The sequence below is a fragment of the Thamnophis elegans genome, chromosome 15 (genome assembly GCF_009769535.1).
Source record: "Thamnophis elegans isolate rThaEle1 chromosome 15, rThaEle1.pri, whole genome shotgun sequence".
Taxonomy (NCBI): domain Eukaryota; kingdom Metazoa; phylum Chordata; class Lepidosauria; order Squamata; family Colubridae; genus Thamnophis; species Thamnophis elegans.
The window spans coordinates 6,451,190-6,477,081 of NC_045555.1; the positions used below are offsets into that span (position 1 = coordinate 6,451,190).

General features: G+C 46.8%; 1 long non-coding RNA gene across 1 annotated transcript in view; it reads left to right on the top strand.

The window, feature by feature from the left end:
• Nucleotides 1-25,892, top strand: part of LOC116518800 — a 67,790-nt gene that overhangs the window by 12,266 nt on the left and 29,632 nt on the right. The window contains exon 2 of the long non-coding RNA XR_004256584.1: nt 1,643-1,687. This is a non-coding gene — a long non-coding RNA (uncharacterized LOC116518800). The remainder of the gene's footprint in view (nt 1-1,642; nt 1,688-25,892) is intronic.

Genomic DNA, 25,892 nt, shown 5'->3' on the forward strand with positions numbered 1-25,892 from the left:
CCTCCCCATTTTCCTTCTTCCTCTTCCTCTTTTGGGCTTACAATTTTCTTTCCGTAAGCAGCTTTTCAGTTTCTCTTTACAACTCCAGTGCTAATAAAGGGGAATATTTGTAGCTCAGGGTTGACATGAGGGATGCTTGGAGTTTGCTTGTTTTCTTGCAGGCGTTTCATGACCCTAAGTAGGTAACATCATCAGTGCTGGGAGGGAGGGAGGGAGGGAGGGAGGAAGGAAGGAAGGAAAGAAGGAAGGAAGGAAATATTTGTAGCTCAGGGTTGACATCCAGGGTCCTTGGTGCTCTCTAAGTTTGCTTGTTTTCTTGCAGGCATTTCATTACCCAACTAGGTAACATCATCAGTGCTAGGACCAAAGGGAAGGAAGGAAGGGAGGGAGGGAGGAAGGAAATAAAGAAGGTAGATAGATAGATAGATAGATAGATAGATAGATAGATAGATAGACAGACAGACAGACAGACAGACAGACAGACAGACAGACAGACAAGAATATTTGTAGCTCAGGATTGAAATGAAGGGTCCTTGGTGCTCTCTGAGTTTGCTTATTTTCTTGCAGGCATTTCATTACCCAACTAGGTAACATCATCAGTGCTAGGACCAAAGAGAAGGGGGGGAGGGAGGGAGGGAGGAAAAAAGAAGAAAGATAGATTGATAGATGATAGATAGATAGATAGATAGATAGATAGATAGATAGATAGATAGATAGATAGATAGATAGATAGATAATAGATAGAGGATAGATAGAGGATAGATAGATAGATAGATAGATAGATAGATAGATAGATAGATAGATAGATAGATGATAGATAGATAGATAGATAGATAGATAGATAGATAGATAGATAGATGATAGATAGATAGATAGATAGACAGACAGACAGACAGACAGACAGACAGACAGACAGACAGACAGACAGAGAAATAGAATATTTGTAGCTCAGGGTTGACATCCAGGGTCCTTGGTGCTCTCTGAGTTTGGTGGTTTTCTTGCAGGCGTTTCATTACCCAACTAGGTAACATTATCAGTGCGAGAAAGGAGGAGGAGGACTGTGGGGTCCTTGGTGCTCTCTGAGTTTGGTGGTTTTCTTGCAGGTATTTCATGACCCTAAGTAGGTAACATCATCAGTGCTAGGACCAAAGGGAAGGGAGGGAGGGAGGGAGGAAGAAAAGAAGAAAGATAGATGATAGATAGATAGATAGATAGATAGATAGATAGATAGATAGATAGATAGAAAGATAGATAGAAAGAAAGAAAGAAAGAATAGAATAGAATAGAATATTTGTAGCTCAGGGTTGAAATGAAGGGTCCTTGGTGCTCTCTGAACTTGCTTGTTTTCTTGCAGGCGTTTCATTACCCAAGTAGGCAACATCCTATCGGGCCTGGCAGCTCTCCAAGCCAGAGAAGGCCTGTGGCTGTAAATCCTCCCATGAAAGACTTTGCTGGATGTGAATGGGCAGAATTCACAGTCAATGAATAAAAGGGGTTTTGTCGGGACCAGGAGTTGGCTTCAGGCTCTCGGGAAGCCTCGGTCAGGACATTTATAAGCCTTTCTCCCACCTGGGTGGTGTGCGGCTGTATGCATAGAGATGACCATTGGAGGGCAGTCTAACCTTGTGTTTTCTTTGCACAGATCAGCTCGTCTGGAACGGAGAATGGAGCATCGCGCGAGGCCCTGGTGAGTAGTGCGTGCGATATAAACCTTACTTCAACAAGTCCTTTGCTTTCCCCATTTCCCTTCCAGAGCAGCGGTCACCAACTGGTAGTCCGGGAGAAAATTTTGGTGGTCCACCGAAAAATTATTTGCATTTTTTAATATTGTGCTAAATCAGGGGGGTCCCCAAATTATGGCCCCTGGGATCGGATACGTGCAATGAAGGCTTGTGTTGCTGCAGAGAGTCTCCCCCACGGAACGCTGTTCCCTTCCCACCAAAGGTGGTCCCTATTTTTCTACTTGCAATTTTTACGTGCTTTTTTTTTAAAAAATAGTTTTTATTAAACATTATTACCTTTAAAAACAGAAAGAAAAATACAACAACATAAGAAAAGACAAAACATACATAACAATATAAAGTAAATATACAGCCTTTTGTATCGGCATTCATTAGTTATACATTTTTTTTTAAGCGTAAAACATACAGATACAAATACAATTTTAAACATACAACCCCCCTCCCCTCCCCCCCCCCGCGGTGACAGTCATTCACAGCCCAACTTTTTTCTTTCCTTCCTCATTGTTAGGTCTCTAAGCCACATCTTCTCATTACAAAGTTCAGGGATCTATTACAATACACATGTTCACTTTTAACTTTCCCCGTTTTAAGTCCCTGCTGTTCTCCTTGTCGCCCACATATACCATAAGTTCCAGCTAAGATAATGTTCCGTTTCTCCTTTGTCCCTCAGCCAACCCCTCATTCTGTCCATTTCTGCACATTCATAGATCTTTTTAATTATAGCATCTTCCGACGGTATGGTAGTGGATTTCCAAAATTGTGCATAAGTTATTCTTGCGGCCATAATTATATATGTAGGCTCAATTTTATGTACGTGCTTTCGAACGGCTAGGTTGGCAGAAGCTGGGACAAATCACAGGAGCTCCCTCCGTTATGCGGCGCTAGGGATTCGAACTGCTGAACTGCCGACCTTTCTGATGGACAAGCTCAGGGTCTTAGCCACTGACCATTTAAAGTTACAACAGCATTGAAAGAAGTGACTTACAACCGTTTGTCACGCTTAACGTCCGTTGCAGGATTCCCCCAGGGTCACAGGATCAAAATTCTGACTCATATTTACGACTGTCGCAATCCCCTTTTTGCGACCTTCCGACCAGCAGCGTCAATGGGGAAGCCAGATTCGCTTAACAGCCGTGCGACAAACTTTAACAACCGCGGCGATTCACTTAACAACCAGAGCAAGAAAGGGCTTAAAATGGGGCCACATTCACTTGTTCAAAGTCACAGAAATCTGGGGCTCGGTTGTCGCCATTAAGCCGAGGACGACCTGTTATATTCCAGAACCCTCATTGTTCTTTTTTTAAACCTGCGGTTGTTGTTATCGCCCGTGGGAACATTTAAGCTAGAATTTCCCATCCTGACATTTTGCAGATACGCCAGGAAAAGAAAGTGGCTGTTTTTTTATCAGTTAAGAAAACCAGTCTTGGCTTACCAGTGAAGGCTTTCAAACCCCTCTTTCCCACCCTAACCTGGGAAGAATCTGCACGCCTGAAATATCACACCCCTGTTGTGTGCCCACCTTCAACTTTGCATCATTTTGTGCACTAGGACAGGGTTCCCCAACCTTTCGGACCTCAGGGATCACTGAATTCATAATTTTAAATCCCGCGGACCACTAATATGATCTCCTGAATGAGTGGCTGGGTGGGCGTGGCTAACTCAATGTGACTCACATTGAGGGTGGCTTGACGGCCACTCCTCGCCCCTCCCCTCCCGGCCCCTCCTCGTCTGCCCGCCCGGGCTCCTTAGGGCCCCAACAGGAAGCAGTTGCTGGAGCTAAGCAGCCACCAGGAGAAAGAGTTGGCAAAACAGCTCCGTTCAAATTGGATCTGACTGAGAAGGAGGCTCAGCAGAAGCGCCTCACTGTGGACTAGCAGCACAGGCTTTCCAAGCAGAGGGAAGACCTGCAGGAGCGCAAGGCCAGGTGCCGCTGCCTGGAGGCTCAGCGGGCTGAGATGGTCAGCCAGTTCCAGGCCAGGATGCAGCCCACTGGAACGAGGCCCTCTGGCTCTTCACCACCAGCTGTGCTTCCCTCCATCCTTCGCCCAAAGCCCCCCACCAGGAGGCCGAAGCAGACCCCAAGTCAGAATTTCTGTCCCCCCTCCGACCCCCACAAAAAGACCCCAAAGGGGGAGACTCTCTGCAGCCACACAAACATTCATTGCACGTATCCGTCCCAGGGGCCGTAGTTTGAGGACCCCTGATTTAGTGCAATATTAAAAAAAATGCAAATAATTTTTCTGCGCACCTCGAAAATGTTCTCACGGACCACCAGTTGGTGCCCGCTGGACTAGGAAAATTTGCTGCAAATTCAATCAGATTTCCCATTGTACCTTCTTTGTTCCACACCTGCCAGCAGTGATCTTCTTCTATTTTTTTGGTCAAGCTTATTACAATGATTATTGAAATAAATGAGCCCCTTTTCTTGCTGACACCAATACCTGTGCTTTGAACAGAGAAAATCTTCCAAGGAGGCAAAGCCCAGCGTGCTCTTCCCCACCCCTCTCCTCCTCCTCCTCCTCCCCCCCCTGCATCCCTTGGCCCCCCACTCTGTGGGCTGACAGAAATTATCTTCTGTTTAATTAACATCATCTCCCCTGCTCTTTATATACTGCCGGGTAATTGCTCAGAGGAAAGAGAAACGCATAGCAGCTATATATCTATATATAGACATAGATATAAAATAAAAATAATTCGTGGGGAAAAGCGGGGAGGGGGGTGGGAAGGAGCACGCTGCAATGCTAAAACGCTGCCCTGAAATTTAAAAAAAATAAAAACCTGATCTCATGGAGGTGAGACCCCGATGCGTACTGGGGCCCAGTTAGAGGCTTTTTGGGGGGAAAGCCATGTATCATTCTGCGGGGTGAGACCTCCTTCCTCTCTTCTCTTTTAATTAATCTTTCTTTTTTCTTTTTCTTTTTTTTGCTTAGTCTCCCATCACTTCTTCCTTTTTTTCTGCTTAGGTGTTGCCTTAATCCAATCTTATCAGCACTGGGCTCTGCAGAGACCTTGAAACTAATTGGATCGTTTACTTCCCAGTTTGTAGCTTGACTCGCTTGCCTGATGCCTGCGTTCTCGGCTGCCCACCGTGGTCCCTGTAGGCCGGAGGCTAATCTTGGAGTTTAGTTTAGATTTCATGACTCTGCAGGCCCAGTTAGGGAGCTTTTTTGGGGTGGGGGGTGGGGAGGGGTGATCCCAGACTTCTGAATAAATCCCCAAAGTGTCTCCATTCCAATTTTCATAATGCACACGTAGTCCTTGACTTGTGACTACAATTGAGGCCAACGTCTTTGTCGCCGGGCGAAACGTTTGTTAATAGCACTAGCACTTAGGCTTATATACAACTTCACAGTGCTTTCCACCCCTCTCTAAGCTGTTTACGGAGTCAGCCTCTTGCCCCCAACAATCTGGGTCCTCATTTGACCCACCTTGGAAGGATGGAAGGCTGAATCAGCCTGCAGCCAGTCGGTCAGGATCGAACTGCTGGCAGTGGGCAGACTCTACCTGCTTTCTAACCACTGGGAGGGAGGGAAGGAAGGAAGGAAGGAAGGAAGGAAGAGCACTTAGACTTATATACCGCTTTACAGTGCTTTTATAGCCCTTTCTAAAGTGGTTTACAGAGTCAGCCTCTTGCCCCCAACAATCCGGGTCCTCATTTGACCCACCTCGGAGGGATGGATGGGCGGAATCAACCTGCAGCCAGTCGATCAGGATCGAACTCCTGGCCGTGGGCAGAGTCAGACTGCAATATTGCATTCTAACCACTGGGAAGGGAAGGAAGGAAGGAATAAATAGTACTTAAGACTTAGATACCACTTCACAGTGCTTTTACATCCCTCTCTAAGCTGTTTACAGAGTCAGCCTCTTGCCCCCAACAATCTGGTTCCTCATTTGACCCACCTCAGAAGGACGGAAGGACGAGTCAACTTTGAGGTTAAGTGTCTTTTGCCCCATTTTGCGACCTTTCTTGCAACGGTAGTTAAGTGAATCACTGCAGCTGTTCAGTCCCCTAACATGGGTGTGAAGTCAATCTGGCTTCCCCCCCCCCCCATTGTCAGAAGGCCGCATAAGGAGATTACTTGACCCCCACCCACCCACCCAGCGTCCACCAGGACGCTGCAACCGTCATAAATATGAGTCAATTGCCAAGCGTCTGAATTTGGGTCGGATGAGCATGGGAGATGCTAGAAAGGTTGAAAGTGTGGGAAAGAGTTCTAAGTCCTGTTGTATCTTTGAATGGTCAGTAAATGAACTACCTGTAAGTTGCCAAGGTTGAGAAGACCTGGGTTTGAAGATTTAGTAATAGCAAGATGGTGTAGTGAGATATTTCTAATATGACATAAAACAAAACAATTCCCCCTTTCTCTCTCTGTCTCTGCCTGTGTCTCTGTGTCTCTGTCTGTCTCTTTCTCTGAGTGTGTGTCTCTGTCTGTCTCTCTTGTCTCTGTCTCTCTCTCTGTCTATTTCACACTCTCTCTCTCTGTCTGTCTCTATCTGGCTCTCTGTCTCTGTCTCTCTGTCTCTCTGTCTGTCTCTCTGTCTATTTCACTCTCTGTCTGTGTCTGTCTGTCTCTATCTGTCTCTCTGTCTCTGTCTGTCTTTCTCTGTCTGTTCTGTCTCTCTCTCTCTGTGTGTCTCTGTCTCTCTGTGTCTCTGTCTGTCTCTGTCTGTCTCTGTCTCTCTGTCTGTCTCTCTGTCTGTCTGTCTTTGTCTGTCTCTCCCTGTCTGTCCGTCTGTCTGTCTGTCTCCTCTCTCTGTCTATCTCACTCTCTCTGTCTGTCTGTCTGTCTTTCTCTCTCTGTCTCTCTCTGTCTATCTCACTCTCTCTCTGTCTGTCTCTCTCTCTGTCTCTGTCTGTCTGTCTCTGTCTGTCTGTCCGTCTCTCTCTCTCTCTGTCTATCTCACTCTCTCTGTCTCTCTATCTGTCTCTATCTGTCTGTCTGTCTTTCTCTGTCTCTCTCTCTCTCTGTCTGTCTCTCTCTCTGTGTCTGTTTCTCTCTCTGTCTGTCTCTCTGTCTCTGTCTGTCTGTCTCTCTCTGTCTCTCTGTCTCTCTCATACATTCCTATAACTTTCTAGAAATGTTTGGCATGTTTTGCAAATCGACCATGCAAATGTGTTGCAGACCCATCTAAATTCCCTGGAATGTAAAAAAAAAAAAAAGTCTGATGAAGGCCAAAATTCTACCCAGTTTAAGGTTTCATGCAGTTGGTTCCTTGATATCAATTCACCCGCTTTTCTTTCATGGTAAAATTTGCAAACGTGTGTTCAAGGTTTTAGGGGGGAAAAACCAGCCCATGTCTTACTTAGAGGAACATACTAAGGTAAAGGTAAAGCTTCCCCTCGCACATATGTGCTAGTCATTCCCAACTTTAGGGGGCGGTGGTGCTCATCTCCGTTTCAAAGCCGAAGAGCCAGCGCTATCCGAAGACGTCTCCATGGTCATGTGGCCGGCATGACTCAACGCTGAAGGCGCATGGAAAGCTGTTCCCTTCCCACCAAAGGTGGTTCCTATTTTTCTACTTGCATTTTTACGTGCTTTCAAATTGCTAGGTTGGCAGAAGCTGGACAAGTAACGGGAGCTCCATTACGCAGTGCTAGGGATTCAAACCGCCAAACTGCCGACTTTTCTGATCGGCAAGCTCAGCGTCTTACCCACTGAGCCGTTGCGTCCCTTAGAGGAACATAAGGACAAATAATTGTGTACTTTCCGAGACACCGTTCTCCATTAATCCCCAAAGTGTGGTCCAGAGATCCTCCCTGGCAGCTGGACGACTGGACATCCATCACAGCTGCTCCATGTTCAGGAGCCGCTGCCTGCTCACTCAGCCCAGCTGGTGCTTCAAGCAATAACACTCAAAACTTAATTTGGGCTCACTTTCTGCAGCCTAGCCTGGAAGGAATTGGAGAAAAGCTACCTTAGAGGAAAAGCTTTTTTTCCAGCACAACTTCTTGCTAAATTGTTTTGGCCCGCCAGTGGCCAGGAGAGCCGGCAGCTGATTCGGAGAGTGAGGAGGTTGGGGAGGAAGATGGGCCAGTCCTGGAGTCTGGGGAAGGCTCAGATGAGGGCTCTGCGTCGGAGGCAGAGAGGGGGCCAAAGCCGTCTGACAGTTATCAGCTGCCTTCAGAGTCGGAGATCAGTGGGGCAGAAGAACAGCTGGAGCCTGTTCCCAGTGGGCACATGCACAGAGCTACCAGGAGAAGGGAACAGTTAAAGAACAGGGGTCGACTTGGAAGTAAAGCCACAGGTGAGCAATGAACAGCCCCTCCCAGAGGGAATAAAAGAGGAGCGAAAGGCGAGTGGAGTTTGCAGGAGAGAGTTAGTTCACTTCATTGGTTCATGACTCTCCGAGACTCCTGGCCAAGTTTTGCAGATATCAGCCTGGCAGCTCTCCAAGCCAGATAAGGTCTGTGACTGTAAATCCTCCCTGGAAAGACTTTGCTGGAGGTGAATGAGCAGAATTCACAGTCAATTAATAAAAGGGTTTTTTGTCGGGACCAGGAGTTGGCTTTGGGCTCTCAAGAAGCCTCAGTCAAAACACTAGCTTCAAATCACACCCTTAGCCAAAGGGTGAGGCAGTTCTTAGTAGCTTCCGTCTCCTCCTCCTCCTCCTCCTCCTCCTCCTCCTCTTTCCACCTTTCTTTTGAGGGTGAAACATTTAGGAACGGCGAGACCCTTCAAAGGAACTATGCGTAAGAATTTTTTTTAAAAAGAGAGAATTTAAAGAAAAGCACAATTTCTCTCTCCTGTAGCAGAAAGCATCAATTTACCCCCCCACCCCCCAGTTCCTGATCCTTTGCAAACATTGCAGTGATAAAAGTTTGTACAGTGACCATGAGGACTAGAAACCTTCGTGCAACCGTTTATTAAATTATCCCCCCTCTCCCCTCCCCATAACCGTAGCTCCAGTTTATATCGCAAGCCACTTGCAATCCCCTTGAAATAACCTCCTTCAGCCTAAATAATCTGCGCTAAAAAAGGAGGCAGTGGCAAATGGATCGAGGCAGGCGGGGAGCCGCAGTCTATATTCGTACTAATATTATTATTATTAATATTTTTAATTTGGGTCCTCTTCATTTCCCCGCTGTTGGTTTTGGCCCATTAAAACCCGCCCTGTCCCTGCGCAATGGGAAGAGTAACCTTGTCTTCGCAGGGTGTCAGCATCTCGCTCCAATGCCGTTCGCGGTGGCGTTTGTCATTGTTGGCATGGGGGCAGCTTCTCCTTGAGTCCAGATGCTCGGTGACACTTTTGCACCCCCCTCCCCTCCCTCGACCACATCCCCTTCTCGGCGGCTCTGCTTTCGCTCTGCCGTGGCGCTCGTACGAGGGGCACCGGCCTCCTTTCTCTTGTTTTCCTGTTGCCAGAGTTGGGACACAAGTCCATCAGGCAGTATAAAAAAAATCTGGGAAGAAATGGGATCCCTGGCTTCCTCGGCTGGGGGGGTTTGTTGCACTGAAAATAAAACCCACCTAAATTCTGTCCGTCCAACCTGACATTTCGGCCACCGGTGTAACAGGGTTGATTCTGTAATTCTGAAATGCAAATATTCTTATTTTGGAGAACCGAAGCACTGTAGAGGGTAAAAAGAGCCGAGGTGGCGCAGTGGTTAAATGCAGCACTGCAAGCTACTTCAGCTGACTGCAGTTCTGCAGTTCGGCGGTTCAAATCTCACTGGCTCAGGGTTGACTCAGCCTTCCATCCTTCCGAGGTGGGTAAAATGAGGACCCAGATTGTTGTTGGGGGCAATATGCTGACTCTGTAAACCGCTTAGAGAGGGCTGAAAGCCCTATGAAGCGGTATATAAGTCTAAATGCTATTGCTATTGTGCAGGGAAAATTGGTGGTGGAAAGGACTTTCACACGTCCTCTACCACAAATTTTCTATTTCAGATGTAACCACCACCCAGCCAGGTGTTCTGACCGAGGCTTCCCAAGAGCCTGAAGCAAACTCCTTGTCCCGGCAAAAACCCCTTTTATTAATTGACTGTGAATTCTCCTCATTCACATCCAGCAAAGTCTTTCGAGGGAGGATTTACAGTCACAGACCTTATCTGGCTTGGAGAGCTGCCAGGTGCAATATCTCCAAAACTTGGCCAGGAGTCTCGGAGAGTCATGAACCAATTAAGCAAACTAATTGTCTCCTGCAAACTCCACTCCCTTTTTGCTCCTCTTTTATTTCCTCTGGGAGGGTCCGTTCATCGTTCACCTGTGGCCTTACTCCCAAGTCGACCCCTCTTCTTTAGCTTTTCCCTTCTGCTCATCTCCGTTTCAAAGCCGAAGAGCCAGCGCTGTCCGAAGACGTCTCCGTGGTCATGTGGCCGGCAGGACTCAACTCCCAAAGGCACACAGAACGCTGTTCCCTTCCCACCAAAGGTGGTCCCTATTTTTCTACTTGGATTTTTAACGTGCTTTCGATCTGCTAGGTTGGCAGAAGCTGGGAGAAGTCACGGGAGCTCCCTCCGTTACGCGGCGCTAGGGATTCGAACCGCTGAACTGCCGAGCTCAGGTAGTCGCTGATCCACCATGTCCCTATTATCCTGGGCTAAATCCTAGAGAGAAAACAACGGGCCAAATACCAAAATTGTCCTTTCCCCCTCTTCCGTGTCTTGAAGGCTGATCTTTCTAGAGTTTGGCGAAATATAATTGTAGGCCAGAAACTTACCGAGAGATCCAGATGTGGGCATTAAAAAAAGTTTGTCTGAAACCCCTTTCTACAAGTTACACAGACATGTCTCGCCCACTGTATTCATTACCTTTCTAGCTGCTGGCAGTTTTTTTTCCATATATTAAACTTTTATTGGAAGAATGCATTAATTTGTCAAAGCCTTTTCTGCTATGCTTGACCTCTTGGTGGGATTTTGGGTCGAATCGCTTTTTTTTCATCCCCCTTCTCGGTTTTTCCTTCTTTCCTGCTGACTCTCTTTATTGAGTGGCTTCTTTCTTTTCCTTTGCTACGAGGTTTGAGCAAAATGCACTCTTTTAATCTATCGATTTGCCTTAATGTGTTGATCTGGACAAATGCTGTCTTCCCACTGTCCACAGATGCCGATCTTCTTCTGAAGAGGACATCTTTAAAGGGGAACTGTCATCTTCGCTTAAGTCGCCCGTCTTCAGATCGATGGGGAGGGTTTCCCTGAAACTCTTCGCGGATCTGAAGGAGACGGTTTAATTGAGCGCAGTGTGCTTCCCCTTGCCTTCCGCTCTGTGCAGGTAGGGCGGGCACCTGAGGCAGTCAGCGGGTCTGCGCTGCGTTTTTTTGGGGGTGGGGAAGACATGCAGAATAACAAGAGTTGGAAAGGGACCTTGTAGGTCATCTAATCCAATCCCATCCCCTGCTCAAGCAGGAGACCCTAGACCAGTGATGGCTAGCCTTTTTTTTTCCTCGGGTGCCGAAAACATGCCCACACCCAGAATGCAATGTCCCCCTCGCGCATGCGCACACCCCCCGCTGCCCTGACCCACTGCACATGTGTGCGCGACCTTCCCGCGACCCATTTTGGTCCTAGCAGGCCTCCCTGAAGCCTCCAGAGGCTGGAAACAGCCCAGTTCCCAACTGCCCATAAGCCCATTTTTCGCCCTCCCCAGGCTCCGGAGACTTTCATGGAGCCTCCGGGAGGGTGAAAACGGCCTCCCCACGTCCTCCGGAGGTCGGAAACAGGCTGTCCCTGGACTTCCAGGAGGCCTGTTTTTTGCCCACCCAGAGCCTCTGTGCGAGCCCTGTACTTATCTGGCATGGAAAACGGGCCATGTGGAGACTCCTCGAAGGAGAGGGACGGCGTGGGTGGGGCCAGCTGAAAACCAGCTGGCCAATGCGCGCACATGCGGGTGGAGCTGACCTAGGGCAATGCCTCGCGTGCCTGCAGAGATGACTACACCTGTGGCATGCGTGCTATATGTTTGCCATCACGGCCCTATGCCATTTCTGACAGATGGCAGTCCAGTCTCTTCTTGAAAGAGAGCGATGAAGCTCCCATAACTTCCGAAGGCAACTTTAGTTCCACGGGTTGATCGTTCTCACGGTCAGACAATTTCCCTTTGGGCGTTGCGTCATGCGGTCCACCTGACCACGGAGACGTCTTCGGACAGCCCTGGCTCTTCAGCTTCGAAACGGAGATGAGCAGCGCCCCCTAGAGTCGGGAACGACTAGCACATACGTGCGAGGGGGGAACCTTTACCTTTTTATAGAAGGAAGGGACAAGTTTCTAGACAGAATTACTCGCTTAGTTGTGACTCCTCTTCTTTTCGGATCCTTTTCTCTGCTTTGCAAAGCGACGAGGGGGTGGCTTCATGGTGAGCTTGGAGTCGATTTCTCTCCCTTAGCAGAGATCCCTTGCTTTGTGCAGATATCCAAAAGAGGGCAGCAATTACCCATGCTTTAAACACAGTCAGCCTTTGAATTTGCTCCGTATCTTTCCCAAAGGGAGCGTTTCCTGCACAGGCTGCTGATTTTCGTTCACTGCTGTTACAATTCGTGCCTTGGATCTTCACTCCCCGTGTGTTTTTCACTCTTTCTCTGTGGTTTTCGCCAGCTGGATTTTGCAATCCTCCTTTGAAAAGATAGAGAGGCCTAACGGTCCCGCACATTTCTTTTCTTTCCTTTCTCTTGCGATTCAATCCTCCTCTCCTCTGCTTAATACAGCTAGGCCTTGACTCAGGACCACAGTCGAGCCCGAATTTCCGTCGCTCAGCGTGAGACACGTTTTACGACCGACCTTGCCACAAATGATCCACGGCAGTTTATATTTTATTTTATGTATTTCTTTAGTTTGTCACACTCGTATGAGATGGCAGGTATAAGTATGAAATGAATAGAAATAAATGGGGGCAGCAGGACGGGAATGGTAGGCACGCCGGTGCGCTTATGCACGCCCGCTTTACGGACCTCTTAGGAATGGGGGTGAGGTCCACGGTAGACAGTTTGAGGTTGAAGCTGTGGGGGGTTTGAGGACGTAACAACGGAGTCGGGTAGAGCAGTGGTCCCCAACCCCCGGTCCGCGGACCGGTGCCGGGCCGTGGAGTACCTGGCACCGGGCCGCGCAGCGGCCAGGGGCCTAAGGGAAAGTCGCTAGGCCTACGGGACAACGTCGTCCAATCAGTATTCTGGCTGGTCGGCGAGGTAGGGGAGGTAAGCTAAAGGGGCGTGAATTAAGGCCGGGCGTTCAGTTGCTGAGCAGCGCACGCAAATTGGTGGCTGGGGTGGCCGGGCGCGTGCCTGGGACGGTGTGCGGAGTGGGGCCACCGGACTGAGCCTCTCTCAGAGGCGGTTGGTGGGGGTGTGCCGTCGCGAGGTTTCGCTGCGAGGAATGTGAGAAGCCCAGGTGGTTGTTTCCTCCCCTCCTCTTCCCCGCGAGCTCTCGCCGGCGCCGGGCTTTCCCCTGGCTCGTCTGCGGCCGCCGTTTTTGTCTCCCGCAGAGGCTGTTCCCCGAACCACCACCACCACCAACCCGGCCTCCCCTGTCAGTGCCCCGCGTCATGTCGTGATCTCCGGGCGGACGTGTGGGACCAGGGAGGTGGCGGTGACGGCAGCTGCTGCTGCTGCTGCTGCAGCCGCCGATGGGGCTGCTCCGGATTATGTTGCCGCCTAAATTGCAGCTCTTGGCGGTGATGGCGTTCGGGGTGTCCGTCTTCTTCCTGGAGAACCAGAGCACTCGGGCCACAACACGAGTGATGTCAAATTGACCACGCCCAACCCAGCCCCACAGGGTCAAACACAATCCTGATATGGTCCTCAATGATATCGAGTTTGACACCCCTGCTTTAGATCCTGATAGTGTTTTAATTATTAAAATTTAATAGACATAAAAAAGATGAAGAAAGACTAACCTCTATGTTATTTTTATGGAAGGCCTGCCTGAAAGTTATAATGGTAGCTCCTGGGCCGTGCGCAAAGGCTCCAGGGAAGAGATGCCCCCCCACCCCTGCGCGCGCTCAGTGGGCCACGGTAAAATTATCAAAGGCTGACTGGTCCGCGGCGATAAAAAGGTTGGGGACCACTGGGGTAGAGCATTCCAGGTGTCGACCCCTCTGTGGCTGAAGTCGCATATTCTGCAATCGAGTTTGGAGTGGTTTACCTTGAGTTTTTATCGATTGTTTGCCCGTGTGTTATTGCGGTTGAAGCTGAAGTGGTCGTTGACAGGTAGGACGTTGTAAGCAGACAATTTTGTGTACCACGCTTAAGTCGGACCGCCGGCGGCAGAGTCCCAGATTACACAAGCCCAAAATTTCAAGCCTGGTGGCATAAGGGATTCTCTTGTGAGCAGAGGACTTGTTAAGTTGCTGATAAGTTAGTAACTTGGTTTGTTAAGTCAATCTGGCTTCCCTGTTGATTTTGCTTGTCAGAAGGGCACAAAAGGAGATTTCGTGACTCCGGGGTATGGCAACTGTCATAAGGATATGCCAGTGGCCAAGCATCTGACCTTTGATCACATGACCATGCAATGCAGTGTGGAAAATGGTTGTAAGTCACTTTTCTTGTTGGGGTTGTAAATTTGAATGGTCACTAAATGGACTGTTGTAAGTGGAGCGCTACCTGTAATACGGCATTACGGTTTTCAGACATCCGAGGGGCAGCATTAATCATGGCTAGCTACCAAATGCCAAATTCAGAAGGGGGGCTCAGCGGCTATCAGACGCTTGTCGATCAGAAAGTTGGCCGTTCAGCGGTTCGAATCCCTAGCGCTGCGTAATGGAGGGAGCTCCCGTGACTTGTCCCAGCTTCTGCCAACCTAGCAGTTCGAAAGCACGTAAAAAATGCAAGTAGAAAAATAGGAGCCACCTTTGGTGGGAAGGGAACCGCGTTCCGTGCACCTTAGAGAGTTGAGTCATGCCGGCCACATGACCATGGAGACGTCTTTGGACAGCGCTGGCTCTTCAGCTTTGAAACGGAGATGAGCACCGCCCCCTAGAGTTAGACATTATAATTATATTGTATTGTATTGTATTACCTAGTTGTAATCCAGTTGGATAACTCCAGGATAACTTGCTAGAGCATAGTTACTCCAGGTTTTGAGCTTGTTTAAGAAGGTCAGCAGTTTGGGGTTCGAATCCCTAGCGCCGTTTAACGGAGGGAGCTCCCGTGACTTGTCCCAGCTTCTGTCAACCTAGCAGTTCGAAAGCACGTAAAAAATGCAAGTAGAAAAATAGGGACCACCTTTGGTGGGAAGGGAACAGCGTTCCGTGCGTCTTCGGTGTTGAGTCATGCCGGCCACATGACCACAGAGACATCTTTGGACAGCTTGAAACGGAGATGAGCACCGCCCCCTAGAGTCGGGAACGACTAGCACATAGGTGCGAGGGGAACCTTTCCCTTTAAGTTCAGATTAGTGAAATTAGTTAAAATTTAGTGGCAGTTAGACCTGGAGCCTATATAATGCCAGGCCCCAATAAAACCGAGGAGGAAAACATTTGCTCAGAGAAAGGAAATATGTAGGGCCAACGCTCGGCTTCGGATCTCTTCAATAAAGATTTTAGAGATTGACAGCAATTTATTCAGCTTTAAATAGCTCTGCCACCTTTTCAAGTGGCAAAAATGGGGACGTTGGAATTTTTCTTTTGACAGGAGCCAGGGAGGACTTGCACGGAGTGGGTGAGGAGGCAGGTCTAACCAGAAATGAACGGTCCCAGGCGCTGTAGAAATTACGCCGTGCCCTTTGCTGCGTTTTGTACGGCGTGTGATTTCCGACGTAATGGCAACCATTGTGTTGAAGAAATGCCAAGCATTGTCCTAGAAAGGGACACCCTGTCGGCCTACACACAGCAACCCTGGCCAAATGCTGTGTCGTTTGCAAAGGTTGCGTCACTTCATCTGTGGAGATTTGTAACAGTGTGCTCTTTGTGTTACGTAATGGGTTTCTCCGCTTGGGTTTCTCACCAACTTTGCTTCCTTGACCAAATTCAACAGGACTTTTGGGTAGAATAAAATGTCACGAAAAGAGCTGTGGGAGGAGTAACGCTAAGAAGAACCGGAGGCGTCCACTGGAGTTTTCCAGGTGCTGCTTAGACATTATAATTATATTGTATTGTATTAGCTAGTTGTAATCCAGTTGGATAACTCCAGGATAACTTGCTAGAGCATAGTTACTCCAGGTTTTAAGCTTGTCGATCAGAAATGTCGGCAGTTTGGCGGTTCAAATCCCTAGCGCCGTGTAACGGAGGGAGCTCCCGTGACTTGTCCCAGCTTCTGCCAACCTAGCCGTTCGAAAGCGGGTAAAAAATGCAAGTAGAAAAATAGGAACCACCTTTGGTGGGAAGGGAACAACGTTCTGTGAGCCTTCAGTGTTTAGTTATGCCGGCCACATGACCACGGAGACGTCTTCGGACAGCGCTGGCTCTTTGGCTTTGAAACGGAGATAAGCACCACCCCCTAGAGTCGGGAACGACTAGCACATAGGTGTGACGGGAAGCTTTACATTTACCTTAAGTATGTGCATCTCTCTCTGTGTGTCTGTATTTGTGCAGACTTGTGTACATATCACTGCGGAGGAGAGAGAGAGAGAAAGGAGAGAGAGATGAGAGAGAGAAAGGAGAGAGAGAGAGAAAGGAGAGAGAGAGATGAGAGAGAGAAAGGAGAGAGAGAGATGAGAGAGAGAGAAAGGAGAGAGAGAAAGATGAGAGAGAGAAAGGAGAGAGAGAGATGAGAGAGAGAGAAAGGAGAGAGAGAAAGATGAGAGAGAGAAAGGAGAGAGAGATGAGAGAGAGAAAGGAGAGAGGGATAGAGAGAAAAGAGAGAGAGATGAGAGAGAGAGAGAAAGATGAGAGAGAAAGGAGAGAGAGAGATGAGAGAGAGAGAGAGAGAAAGGAGAGAGATGAGAGAGAGAAAGGAGAGAGATGAGAGAGAAAGATGAGAAGAGAAAGGAGAGAGAGAGATGAGAGAGAGAAAGGAGAGAGAGATGAGAGAGAGAGAAAGGAGAGAGAGAAAGATGAGAGAGAGAAAGGAGAGAGAGAGATGAGAGAGAGAGAGAGAAAGGAGAGAGAGAAAGATGAGAGAGAGAGAGAGAGATGAGAGAGAGAAAGGAGAGAGGGATAGAGAGAAAAGAGAGAGAGATGAGAGAAAGGAGAGAGATGAGAGAGAAAGATGAGAGAGAGAGATGAGAGAGAGATGAGAGAGAGAAAGGAGAGAGATGAGAGAGAAAGATGAGAAGAGAAAGGAGAGAGAGAGATGAGAGAGAGAGAGAAAGGAGAGAGAGAAAGATGAGAGAGAGAAAGGAGAGAGAGAGATGAGAGAGAAAGGAGAGAGAAAGATGAGAGAGAAAAGAGAGAGATGAGAGAGAAAGGAGAGAGAGAGAGATGAGAGAGAGAGATGAGAGAGAGAGAGAAAGGAGAGAGAGAGATGAGAGAGAGAAAGGAGAGAGAGAGAGAGAGAGAGATTGGGAAGGAAAAGCATCTTACAAGAGATGGTTTGCTGGGGAAACCCACGAAGCACATGGGTTTTCCTAGCGTGAGAAGATGCTTTCGCTCTCTGCGAGATTTCCTCACCGGACACTTGCTTTCCAAAAATAATAACAATAATAATCGAATCCGTGTATTACTGCGAAATATACAGATCGTAAAGAGCGCATTTTTATGAAAGGGGTAGTGAAAGAAACATTATGGTCAAGACCTTTTATAGCCCTTCCATTGTTATAGTTTAAATCTTGACACGGTCTTTATTTCCCCTGTCATTGGAACGACCGAGGCAGAGGGGTTTTTCTAGATGCCTTTTTCTGATCCAACGAGACCACCTCTCTCTTTTCAGCTTCTTCTTTTCTTCTTCCGTTGTTGAAGCTGTCACCCTGGGACGTCAGTCCTGGGAACCTGGGCATTTCCACCGCTGGACGTGGGAAGGAAGGTAGTTGGGAACTCCGTTTAAAAACGGAGTTTTAATACGCTTCTTTATTTGCACAGCTGAAAATACACACACACACACACACACACAAACACACACACGCTTGTCTTTTAGACATTACCGCTTAAGTATTTGCGATCTGGTTATTAAAAACAGACACTTTTTTGGGAAACGTTTTGTATAACCGTCGACGAATCCATTTTTCTCTTTTTTTAAAGTGCTGGGGTAGTTTTGGGACATTCGTAGTTTATAGAAGGTTGGTGGCCTTTTCTTGTGACTCAGAAAGAATCTTGTTCGGTATCCATTTTTCCTTTTTTAATTTATTTTGGCTTTTTCTTCTCTCTATATATATATATTTTCCCTTCATCTAGCTTCTCTCCTTTTGTTAGCAGCATGAAGGCTGCTAACATTCCTGGACGACTAAATCTATCGGCCGAACAGACAGTGAATGGAAGATCCGCTTTGATTTCACGGATCCACTGCAGTCCAGAAAAATGCTTGTCCTTCTGTTGTAGGGACAACCCTTAAAAGGGAAGGTTTTAATGTTGCTGGCTGCTCTAAACTATTAAACGGAAAGAGAATTATTATTATTTAAGGCTTAATCTTCAATCCGATTCACAGTCTCCGACTGTAAAAACCTAGCAGTCTTAACCAAGAAACTAAGAGCTATTAAGGTAATGTCTAAGTATATAGGCAGTTCCAAGGTGTTTTTTTTTTTTTTTTTTTGCAAAATCAGAATATTCAGGTCTAATAAGTTCAAAATTTCCATATATCCAGGCTTTGTGTAGGGGGATGCAGTGGCTCAGTGGCTAAGACGCTGAGCTTGTCGATCAGGAAGGTCGGCAGTTCAGCGGTTCGACTCCCTAGCGCCGCGTAACGGAGTGAGCTCCTGTGACTTGTCCCAGATTCTGCCAACCTAGCAGTTTGAAAGCACGTAAAAATTGCAAGTAGAAAAAATAGGAATGTTTCGTGCACCTTCGGCGTTGAGTCATGCCGGCCACATGGCCACGGAGACGTCTTTGGACAGCGCTGGCTCTTCGGCTTTGAAACGGAGATGAGCACCACCCCCTAGAGTCGGGAACGACTAGCACATATGTGTGAGGGGAACTTTTATCTTTATCTGAGGCTTTGGGTATTGCTCCGAGGGCTCCTATTATTATTGGTACAACCAGTGGTTTCTTCCCCCACAATCGCTCATCTTCAATTTGCAGATTGCAGTATTTCGTTATTTTTTTTTCCTAGTAGTTTCTCTTCGATTCGTGCATCACCTGCTTTTGCAATATCAATACAATACAATAGCAGAGTTGGATGGGAATTGTGCTAACTGTCAGGAAATTTCTCCTCAGTTCTAAGCTGCTTCTCTCCTTGATTAGTTTCCACCCATTGCTTCTTGTTCTGCCCTCAGGTGCCTTGGAGAATAGCTTGACTCCCTCTTCTTTGTGGCAGCCCCTGAGATATTGGAAGACTGCTATCATGTCTCCCCTAGTCCTTCTCTTCATCAAACTAGACATACCCAGTTCCTGTAACCGTTCTTCATAGGTTTAATCTCCAGTCCCCTCATCATCTTCGTTGCTCTTCTCTGCACTCTTTCTAGAGTCTCCACATCTTTTCAGCATCGTGGCGACCAAAACTGGATGCAGGATTCCAAGTGTGGCCTTATAAAGTGGTATCAACACTTCACGTGATCTTGATTCTGTCCCTCTGTTGATGCAGCCTAGAACTGTGTTGGCTTTTTTGGCAGCTGCTGCACACGGCTGGCTCCTATTTAAATAGTTGTTCACCAGGACTCCAAGATCCCTTCCCACAGTTACTACTATTGAGCCAGGTACCACCTATACTCTACCTGTGCATTTCGTTTTTCTTGCCTAAATGTAGAACCTGACTCTTTTCACCATTGAATTTCATTATTATCAATGAACCACACTTTTTTTTTTCTTTTCCGCAATAAGTGACGTCAGGCATCTTGTGGGCCAGATGCTGTTTGGATTCGAAAGATCCCACAGGATCTTCACCTGCTCGTTTTCGAGAACTTTTGTCAGTTTGGTCTTTCCAGTCCTTTGGCTGCATTCGAACCCAAACCAGTGTAAGATTTCAGCAACTGCTCCATTCGTGACGTTGTAGATAATCCGTTTGTGAGATTTTGCTGCAGCCAACTGATAAGGTGACCCACGATTTCATTTACTGAAGTTTTAATACCTCTTTATAAGGCCTTGGTAATCCTGCATCCAGTTTTGGTCGCCACGATGTAGAAAAGATGTGGAGACTCTGGAAAGAGTGCAGAGAAGAGCAAGAAAGAGGATGAGGGGACTGGAGGCTGAAACATATGAAGAACGATTGCAGGAACTGGGTATGGCTAGTTGAATGAAAAGAAGGACCAGGGGAGACATAATAGCAATGTACCAATATCTCAGGGGCTGCCCCAAAGAAGAGGGAGTCAAGCTATTCTCCAAGGCACCTGAGGGCAGAACAAAAAGCAATGGGTGGAAACTAATCAAGGAGAGAAGCAACTTAGAACTGAGGAGAAATTTTCCTGACAATTAGAACAATTAATCAGTGGAACAGAAGTTGCCTCCAGAAGTTGTGAATGCCCCAACACTGGAAATCTTTAAGAAGATGTTGGATAGCCATTTGTCTGAAACGGTATAGGGTTTCCTGCCTAGGCAGCGGGTTGGACCGAGGGTAGAACAAGAAGCAATGGGTGGAAACTAATCAAGGAGAGAAGCAACCTAGAACTGAGGAGAAATTTCCTGACAGTGAAAACAATTAATCAGTGGAACAGAAGTTGCCTCCTTGTGAATGCCCCAACACTGGAAGTCTTTAAGAAGAGATTAGATAACGATTTGTCTGAAGTGGTGGAGGGTTTCCTGCCTAAACAAGGGGTTGGACTAGAGGACCTCCAAGGTCCCCTCCAACTCTGTGATTCTATTATTGTTGTGATGATGATTAGTGTTCTTAGGTTGTGCCCCCCCCATGAAACACAACTTAGTCCCTTCTCCTTTGTGGGGCGGTCTGTGAGAGCATAGACTGCTCCAGCCAAAGGCACCAGCGGGGCTGGCACTTGTAAGCTGTCATCTCGACGGTTACAGAAAAGGATCTGTATTTAAACAGCAGCCCAGCCCTGGGATCGCCGGAGAAGGATATTAATGCTAATTCATCTGCTTGCCCCCCGCCGAGTGCGTTATTTGTTTAAATCTGTAGAATCCCATGGCGCGTTTATATTCTCGCCAGAGTGAGCCTCTGCTCCCTGTAATTATTTAACATTATATGCTGATATAAATTGTAACAGTTAAAGAATGGTAATGAGAAAGGGGGGGGTGCGGAGGGAGGGAGGGGGGGAAATAACACAAACTTAACCTTAGGAATGGCAGCGTCAGCGCTTAAAACAGCAACTTTTTTTCTTCTTTTCCCTCTCCGCTTTCTCTTCCTCTCTCTCTCTCTCTCTTTCTCTCTCTCTCTCTCTCTCTCTCTTTTACCCTCCCTCCTAGCCACCCCACGAAATATGCTTGTAGCAGTTGTCTGTGTAGGACCACGGAAAACTGCACAGTCTTCATCATACCTGCTGCCGGTTTGTGTAACACACATTGCTCACATGCACCGATACGGCCGCGAATTAACGGCTTCCCGGTTTGAGGCCAAGAAAAGAATCTTCCCACTAGGGCAGTGACGGCGAATCTTTTCGGCACCCGGTGCCCAAACCGTAATGCGTTGCATGCGCATGCAATGAAGTCCAGCTGGCTGGCGTGCACATGCCTGCTTTTTGGCAATTTGGGGGGGGGGGGGCTGTTTTCAAACCGTTTTCAGGTCGTTTTTGGCCTGAAAACCACCCTGAAAATGGTCCAAAACAGCCCCAAAACAGCCTGAAAATGCCCCCAAAACAGCTTGAAAATGCCCCCAAAACAGCCCCAAATCCAGCCTGAAAATGGCCCCAAAACAGCCCCAAAATCAGCCTGAAAATGCCCCCCAAAACATCCTGAAAATGCCCCCAAAACAGCAAAAAATCAGCCTGAAAATGGCCCCAAAACAGCAAAAAATCAGCCTGAAAATGGCCCAAAAATGGCCCAAAACTGCCTGACAATGGCCCCAAAACATCCCAAAAACAGCCTGAAAATGGCCCAAAAAAGCCAAAAATCAGCCTGAAAATGGCCCCAAAACAGCCCCAAAACAGCCTGAAAATGGCCCCAAAACAGCAAAAAATCAGCCTGAAAATGGCCCAAAACCAGCCTGAAAATGGCCCAAAAACAGCCTGAAAATGGTCCAAAAATGGCCTGTTTCTTGACCATTCTGAGGGCCTTTTTCAGGCCATTTTCTGGTGCTCCAGCACCCATGAAGGCCACCTGGCCGGCAGGCATGTGGGCACCAGAACCCAGAAGAGCAGCTGGCCACAGCACATGGGCCCACCGAGAGGGCTTTGCGTGCCACTTCTGCGGAGCCTGAGGTTAAGCTAACGAGCCCTTAGATGCCAGTACTGTTACTACCAAAGAGCCCTTGGCCCCCTTCATTTCCACTCCCACCCCAAAAGAGTTACCTCTGCACCTATACACTCCCTCCACCCCACCTGGGGCATTCAATCTATATCTGCTTCCCCGCTCCCCCCTCTTTTCGCAAGAGATTCAGATCTCAAGCCATCCTCTGTTTTTTAAAACGTTTGTGTCCACATCAGATTGGCATGGATTTTAGCTACTATAGAAAAAAAAAAGAAATTTCTTGACAGTTAGAACAATTAGCCAATGGCCTCCAGATGTTCTTGCAGGGGCTTTTAAGTTTTTAAGAAGTTGGGCAACCATTTGTGGAAATGGGGGGGGGTTGGACTGGAAGTCTGTTATTCTGCTGTTATCCCCTTTGCTTGGATGCCACCAAAGTTAGCATCGAGCTGGTGTGTGTGTGTGTGTGTGTGTGTGTGTGTGAGTGACAGAGAGGGGGGAGAGAAAGAGACAGAGAAAGAGACACACACAGAGAGAGACAGAAACAGAGAGAGACAGAGAGAGAGTGAGAGGACAGAGAAAGAGAGAGAGGACAGAGATAGATAGATAAAGAGACAGAGAGAGAGACAGAGGACAGAGAGAGAGACAGAGGAGAGAGAGGGGGGAAGAGAGACAGACAGAAAGAGACAGAGAGAGAGAGGACAGAGAGACAGACAGAGGGGAGAGAGAGACAGAGGGGGGGAGAGAGAGACAGAGACAGAGGACAGAAAGAGACAGAGGGGAGAGAGGGAGACAGAAAGAGACAGACAGACAGACAGACAGAGAGTAGTAGAATAAAATAGAATAAGTAGAGTATAGAGAATAGAATAGAATAGGAATAGAAGAAAATAAAATAGAATAGAAAATAGAATAATGAATTTAGAATAGAATAGAATACAATAGAATAGAATTCTTTATTGGCCAAGCGTGATTGGACACACAAGGAATTTGTCTTTGGTGCATAGGTTCTTAGTGTACATAAAAGAAAAAAATAGAATACATTCATCAAGAATCATAAGATGCAACACCAAGTGATAGTCATAGGATACTAATAAGCAATCAAATCGTACTAGGAAACAAATAAAACAATAGAAATTGTAAAGATACAGGCAACATGGTTATAGTCGTGTGGGAAGAGATAGGTACTAGGAAGGAAGAGAAGAATAATAGTAATACAGTCTTAGTAGATAGTTTGACAGTGTTGTGGGAATGATTTGTTTAGCAGAATGATCATACTAGGGAACAATAAAACAATATAAATTGTAAAGATACAAGCAACATGGTTATAGTCATAAGTGGGAAGAGATAGGTTCAAGGAAGGATGAGAAGAAGAATAGTAATGCAGCTTTAGTGAATGGTTTGACAGTGTTGAGGGAATTATTTGTTTAGCAGAGTGATGGCATTCGGGGGAAAACTGTCCTTGTGTCTAGTTGTCTTGGTGTGCCGTGCCCTATAGTGTCGTTTTGAGGGTAGGAGTTGAAACAATTTATGTCCAGGCTGCGAGGGGTCTCTAGATATTTTCACAGCCCTCCTCTTAAACTCCTGGGATTGCATTTAGAAGTTCTGCTTTTGTTTCCCCTTTACCTATAAGAAAATGGTTAAAAATCAAAGGATGCTTGCTCATCCATTATGAATTAATTAGTTCAAAGTTATAGTTTGGTCCTGCCCTTCACCCCCCCCCCCCAAAAAAAACCCCACCCTGCATCATAAAGACTGGTAATAAACTGCCTTGTAATAAACACAGATTGTTCGGGTTAACAATCTGAAAAATACCCAAGGAAGAACTGAGAAGAGGCAAAACACTCAAAAAGTTCTGGCCCAGCTCCGTAAAGTTACAGTGGGCTCCCTTAATGTGCAGTTTACCTAGCCAAGTGGAATCTTTGCCAGTGGCGGTAATTAAAGAAGGGCCACAGATAATTTAAAGTCTCACGCGGATGAGAGGAACCCCCCCTCCCCACACCCGCTTGTGGTCATCGACAGCCTGCGGGAATGGCTGCCAAGAAAGCTGGGGGAAGTATGTGGGCAATCACCCAGTTAAAGAAATACGAGTTGATTAATCCTATTAGTTTAGTAATTGATTAAATCTGCATGTGAATAAAACAGGAGTTTTTGCAGGGAAACAAGTAACCGCCCTTCGCCCTGCGATGCTTTGCGCCTCCCCCCCCCTCCCGCCTCCCATCCTCTTTGAACAAACACTGAATTTTTATAAATAAAACAAGCCTTTCAATTGCTGTCCCTGAAGTCGCCGGGGACTTGAAGATTGTCCTCCGGAAGTTTTTAACTAAATAATTACAGGAGCCAAATTCTTTTGTACCGGCTGTTCACGAAGAGTTACGGCCCTTAACATTTTAGACGATCCGACTTGCCTTTTTGGGTTGGTTTTAAGACAGCTCGGAGTAGATTAATTCAGGAGGGGAGATTGTTTAAAGGTTATAAGAGACCTTCGTATAAAACTCTCCCAAGCGTTTGAAATCATTCGTGGGTATCATACACTAAAATTCTGTTTACGTGCATAGTTTAGCTATTGAGGAATGCCAAAAATTAAGATATCAAAATGCCTCCGTTCCACTTGTGTAGTAAGATAGCAACTTGAGATTCTCCAGATATTTTGAAGTGTTTCCACCATGGTCGATGGAGTTTGCTGAAAATATCATTGAAAGGCAACTTTATAGGGTTTGCAATTTTATAGGGTTTCACTGTCATACTTTGGACATATCAGGGTCTGTCTGTCTGTCTTTCTTTTTTCTTTCTTTCTATAATACAATAGCAGAGTTGGAAGGGACTTTGGAGGTCTTCTAGTCCAACCCCCTGCCTAGGCAGGAAACCCTATACTGTTCCAGACAAATGACTCTCCAACATCTTCTTAAAGACTTCCAGTGTTGGGGCATTCACAACTTCTGGAGGCAAGCTGTTCTCTTTCTTTCTTTCTTTCTTTCTTTCTTTCTTTCTTTCCTTCCTTCCTACCTTCCTTTTCTTTCTTTCCTTCCTTCCTACCTACCTTTTCTCCTTCCTTTTCTCCTTCCCTTTCTCTTTCTTTCCTTTTCTTTCCTTCCTCGCTTTCCTCCTTCCCTTTCTTTTTTTCTTTCCTTCCTTCCTCCCTTTTCTCCTTCCCTTTCTTTCTTTCTTTCTTTCCTTCCTTCTTCCCTCCCTTTTCTCCTTCCATTTCTCTTTCTTTCTTTCCTTCCTCCCTTTTCTCCTTCCATCTTTCTTTATTTCTTATCTTTCTTTCCTCCCTCTCTTCTCCTTCCCTCTCCCTTTCTTTATTTCCTTCCTTCCTCCCTTTTCTCCTTCCCTTTCCCTTCCTTTCTCTCTCTCTTTCTGATGGCATGGAATAGATGGAATATCTATCGAATATTAGAATATCGATTGATCGATCTATTTCCCAAAGGAGCATATAATACTATGATGCACATATGATAAACACACAGCCCATTTTATAAAACGAGGAATGCAAGAAGTTTCATATACGTAAGTTATAGGTTACATTTTTAAACGTATTGGTTCATGAGATGAAGTATCTCGGCCACTTATCTAATGAAGCACAGTATCTGTTACTCGGAGAAAATCTTCCTTCCCTCCTGTATAAGCTCTCAAATGGCAGCCAATCCTTATAGGATCCAGTGTCTGACGAGGAGAAGCACAGTCACACTCAGGCCAAGATAGGTGAGGGTCTGAACCTCCTTCACAGCTCAAAAATGCAGTCTTCCTCAGCCACAATGCCCCTATATTCATCAATATTCTTGCTTCCAACTTAGCTTAATTTTACATGCATTGGATGTGTATCCTGCTCTCTTTATTCTAAACAAAAATCTTTTCCAGGGATGTCTGAAACCGTTCTTGCATGTGAAAATTTTCTCTTTCAGGAAGG